This window comes from Rhinopithecus roxellana, chromosome 13, assembly GCF_007565055.1.
Source record: "Rhinopithecus roxellana isolate Shanxi Qingling chromosome 13, ASM756505v1, whole genome shotgun sequence".
Taxonomy (NCBI): domain Eukaryota; kingdom Metazoa; phylum Chordata; class Mammalia; order Primates; family Cercopithecidae; genus Rhinopithecus; species Rhinopithecus roxellana.
In genome coordinates, this window is record NC_044561.1 from 26027666 (window position 1) to 26033372 (window position 5707).

Here is a 5707-nt window from a genome sequence, read left to right on the forward strand (position 1 = left end):
GGCTGTGGACAGAGGCACCAGGGGCTGTGGAGGTGAACAATGACCAGCCCCCAGGGCTGCTGGCTTTTCTCAGGAGCTTCCCAGTATCCCACCCAGGTCCCAGGCTGCCCGGGTGGTGCAGGTTCCCATGAAGGCTGCATGGTTTCTGCCTTCAGCAGAGAGCAGGGTATAATCTGCCTCCCCCGGCAGGACCCAGGAAAGCTCTGGCTTCCATCGTGATCGTGAGATCCTGTGACGAGCGTTTTTTTGGAAGGGAGCCCTGAGTCATCTCTGAGTGATGATGCAGCCCCTGGGCCTGGCCGTGCCTGGCGTTGAATCTGGACATTTTACCCAGCAGTGGCTCCCAGGGCCACAGAGTCACACTCAGTCGGCTGGGTGAGTCCCAGACCCCTACAGAATGCTTCCTTCAAAGAGAAATTCACCAGCCAAGAGCCCCATTCTGGGTCCTGCTCACCGACATTTCACCAGGGGTTCAAAGAAAACCCTGTGGCCACCGCTGGTTCATGAGGGGAGCCCTGGAGTTAGTCTTCAGGATGCACTGCAGTATGGCGCGCAGGAGCAGCGAAGGCTGGGATGTGGCAGCTCACACTAGGGCTAGAGGACTTCTACCCCCTGGCCTGGGCAGTGCTCTGTTCGGCAGATGCCCCTCCATTCCTGTCCACAGGGCACTTCCTGCCTGCCAGAGGCATGAACTCAGGCCCAGGGGCCAGCGGACAGACAGCAGGCCCCCAGGGCTGACAGTACCTCCTGTGTGCACACGCATGTCCCCTGCAGAAAGGCGGTGTCCTGGAGTGGCTTCACCAGGGTTAATCACTTGCCATCCACATCTCTTTAATACATCACTGTTTTCCCGAAGAGAAAGATCAACATCTGCCCGACTTCCCGGAGTGCGTCTGAGGCAACAAAAGCAGAGCAGGCGCCCTTTGTGGTCACGAGGTCAGCACACCTGCTCCTAATATTCGAGGCATCGGCTTCCACCTGTGAGCGCGGGAGGCACGCTCAGTGTTCCTCCCAGCACACGTGTCATCCCTTCTCCGGATAGTGGAGATGGAGGAGAAGTCCTCTCCCTCCTCCTCTGGCCCAATCAAGGTGAGCTCCGTGTGTCTCCATCAGGTCCTGCCAGAGATCCTGTTGTTGGCTCCCTAATTCCCCCAGTCCTCTCCCCCAGAGCCCAGGCAGACCCCGCACAGATGGACTTGAGACCCTGCCTGGAGAATGCACGGTCCTCCCTTGCATGATGTCAGACTCGCCCCCCACGGGATGAACTCCAGCGTTAGGCAGCTCCCGTGACGTCAGATCTGCTCCTCACAGGATAAAGCCCAGCGTTAGGCAGTCCCGGGGCGTCAGACCTGCCCCCCAAGGGATGAATCCCAGCGTTAGGCAGCTCCCATGATGTCAGACCCGCCCCCCACGGGATGAACCCCAGCATTAGGCAGCTCATGTGATGTCAGACCCTCCCACCACAGGATGAACCCCAGGGTTAGGCAGCTCCTGCGACAGCAGACCCGCTCCTCACAGGATGAACCCCAGGGTTAGGCAGCTCCTGGTTGTGCAGCCTTTGGGGCCTCCTCTTCATCCCCGGGGCCCCACAGAAGCCAAGAGGGTCCCTCTGGTGCCTCCTGGGACTAGGTGACTCTTGCTGGGGGTCTCGCTCTGATTCCAAATGTGGTGGGTTGAGTTGCATCCCCTCCCAAAAATCACGTTAAACTCCCAGCTCCTAGAACCTCAGAAGAGGGGCCACATTCGGAACGACGACAGTGGCACAGAAGCAATATTGGAACAAAAATAAAGGCCAATATTTTTTGGAAGTGTGCAAACTTTGGAATCAAGTAATAGATTCAAGAATCTCTGCAGACTCCAAGCAGAACAAATGTGAAAAGGCACCCACGAGGTAAGAATGTGATCTTTATTTGGAAGCAGAGTAGCTGCAGACGTAACTGGTTAAGATCCCAGGGGAGGGTGGGCGCTAATTCAATACGAGTGATGTCCTCACACAAAGGGGACATTTGGGCACATACAGATGTCCACATATGGGAAAGGCCATGTGAAGACGGAGACTGAGAGGGGATGATGCTTCTATATAGGCAAGGAGCCTCAGAGATCACCAGCAAACCCCAAAATCTAAAGAGAGGCCAGGCACAGATCTCCCCTCACCGCTGCAGGAGGACCCAGCCCTGCCAACACCTCGATCTCAGAGCCTGGAACTGCAAGATAATCAATTCCTGTTGTTGAAACTGTCCAGCTTGTGGGTTTTTTTTAATAGACACTGATGGACCAAATTTCTTTCCAGATAACAGAGAAGTGCCCACGTGTGTCTCATCCTGGGAGGAGCACGTGGCTGTGTGAGAGTGCTGTCCTTGAACGAACCCACCCACTGGAAGTGCAAAGCATCCGTTCCCTATGAAGCTCTCTGAATTCCTACTGCAACGCCTCAGCATACCACGCAGGTGAGTACAGAACACACAACCACCCATGCCTGCTAGGCAGCCTCTTGGCTCACTGTTCAGAGTGTCCTGGAGCCAGCAGCTCCACAGTGCCAGGGCTCCGGAACCCATGAAAGAAAGAACAACCATTAGGCCAGGTGCAGTGGCTCATGCCTGTAATCCCAGCACTTTGGGATCCCGAGACGGATGGATCACCTGAGGTCAGGAGTTCAAGACCAGCATGGCCAACATGGTGCAACCCTGTCTCTACTAAAAATACAAAAATTAGCCAGGCGTGGTGGCGTGCACCTGTAGTCCCAGCTACTCGGGAGGCTGAAGCAGGAGAATCGCTTGAACCTGCAAGGAGGAGTTTGCTGTAAGCCGAGATCGTGCCACAGAACTCCAGCCTGGGTGACAGAGCGAGACTCTAGGAAAGTAAGAAAGGAAAAGAAAATGGAAAAGGGAGGGAGGGAAAGAGCAACCATTAAAATAGATAATTAAATAGGTAAATAGATAAATAAAATAGATAAAAATAGATAAAATAAATAAGATACCTTGATGTAACATTTAATTCCCGAGGCATGTACACTCCATCAGCCAATTGACCCAAGCACAGCTGTCTCCTACAAAGCTCTCATCCTATAGATGCCCAGGCCACTCCCGTCCCTGCCCCAATTCCGAGGCCCCAAACCCCTGCGCCTGGAATGCAGACCAGGTATTTGTATTTCTTTGTAAGAGCCCAGGTGATTCTGAGGCCGCGGGGCTGCAAGGCACCATTCAGAGACCTAGGTGGCTCCTGACAGTTACAACCAAGAGACGAGAAGGCCCCGGTGGAATGGGGCAGCTTCACCCTGTCTGCCGCAGGCTTGTCCCCTGTTGAGGCTGTCTCAGGTGCGGTTGCATCATTCTGAGGAATGCATTTCTCTATCCAAATATGTTTCCATGAGAATAAGTTTCTGGGGGAGACTTTGCACAAATGAACAAGGCAATAGCCCTACAGTGTCATTTTGCTGAAAAGATGGTGGCCTCTGCTTAGCCCTCAGTGCAGTGAGTGAATTCACATGGCCTTAGTTTCAGGGTCCAGATCTCACAGGAGGCTCCACTCCAGCTCCCTCCCCAGCAGGATGAATCAGCTTGAGTCACTCCCACCCAGCGCCCACCCTGTGTCTCTGGCATGGTCCTCTCCAGGCATTAAGAGAAGGCAGATGGACATTCACACTCCAATGGCCAGGCACACCGGGATGGAGGGGCTCTGGATTCCATGCAATTAGGGGGATGTGGCATATTTCTGGCACAGGCTTTTCCAACCCCTACTCAACTAAGGACAGCCCAGAGCTCCCTCCCGAGCTCCTGAGAAAAGTTTTTAATTATTTGCTGGGCATCTCCACCTGGTGTCTCATAGGCTCTCATACCGCACAGGTGTGAGAGGAAAAATATCAGCGTCTGCTCACAAAGCAGGCATCCTGTTCCGGCGTTTCAGCTCCTGGCCTGGTCATGGTATCACTTGGCCTCAAATTCTTCCATCCAGAGACTTGTTCCTAAAGACATATTTGCAGAGTTCCTGCTATTTGCAGGCACTGTTCTAGGAACTGGGGCCACCATGAACAAAAGCACACATTTCAGAAACCCGAGCTCACACATCTGTGTCTATGTTGAGGCAGCTTATGTCAGACTCACCCTCCTGCCAAGAACAACTGTGATAGCATGATGAAATTTCAAAAAGAAAAAAAAAACACTACTTGAAGACATCAGAGAGCAGCCCAGGCAGCCAGGATCTGAGAAGTTGAGAGCCTCCCCAGATTCTCCCCAGAAACGGGCACAGCTTGTGGGGGCAGCCCCCCTCCCCCTGCAACTGGCCACTGCTTTTTCTCCTTGGGGCAGCCTCTGTCCCACCCACAAGGGCAGAACGATGACAGAGTGAAGCCCAGGGCCTTGCCAGAGTCTCCCTGGGCTGGGAAGAGAAAGTTGGCACTCAGGATGCCAGGGTTGGGGGTTTAAAAATGCCAGCGAAGAGTGCTGCAGTGAACATGCAGGTGCAGGTGCATGTTGCTTTTTGGTAGAAGGAGGAAGGGGCAGGGGTTGAAAAGCTAACTGTCGCATACTGTGCTCAGTAATTGTGTGACAGGATCATTCATCCCTAACCTCAGCATCACACAATATACCCAGATAATAAACCTGCATATGTAGCCCCTGAATCTAAAAGTTGAAAAATAAATAAATACAAATAAAATAAAAATCCCAGTGAAGTGAGAACTGGAGGAAGTAGGCCTGGCATTCCACACACAGCATCCCCTCAAGGATCCTGATCTTGAACTTAGATGCACCTGGATTCAAGGCTAAGAAAGTAAACGGAGTCAACAGTGAAGGAGGCTGGGAAGTTGAGCAGCGGTTTCAGCTGCCCTGCAAGGCTAAGGAAAAGAAGACTAGAGTTCCTGTACCTTACAGAGGGGGGCCCTGCAAACAAGCCAGGCTGCTAGCAGAGCTCTGGTGAGGCTGAGCCCCAAGACTAGGCATAGGGAAGAAATGGGTCAGTCCTGCAGTTGCCGCCAAGGTGTCTGCTCCTATCTGACTCCCATGCTGGGTAGGCGTGGATTCCATCCTTTCCCAGGAAGAAGGTTGCGGGGCAGCCTCTGTGTAGTCTCTCATGCAACATGTTCGACGCTCCATAAAATAATTATCAGGCATTCTTGGAGACTGAATCAAATGAGCAGAAACTAAGAGCAAAACAAAAACGGACGTAGGAGCGGTTCAGAGTTTGGAGTCATTCGGTATCTCAGTTAAAATAACTACAAATAATACAGACCAGAAAATCGCTGAAAATGAAAACTTAATGAGAGAACTGGAAATGAACCAAAATTATCAAACGGAAACTCCAAAATGTTAAAGTAAAATAATTAAAATTAAGAATTCACTCTATGGGTTTAGCAGCAGATCACGTAGAGCAGAAGAGAGAATTATTGAAATGGGAGATAAGGCAGTAGAACGTATTGAGATTAACACACGGGCAGGTAAAAGGATAGAAAGGCAGAAAAAAATGCAAGAGATATGTGGGGTGATGGTGAAAAATCTACATATGCGTAAATGCACCCATATGAGGGCAGAGAATGACAGTGGCAGAGAAGCAGTCTTGGAAAAAAATAAAGGCCAGTTCATTTTATTAGAAGTGTAGAAACTTTGGAATCAAGTTATAGATTCAAAAATCCCTGCAGATTCCAAGCAAAACAAATGTGAAAAGGCACCCACAAGGACCGAAAAGACAGAGCAAAAAAATTCTAAAAGCAGCT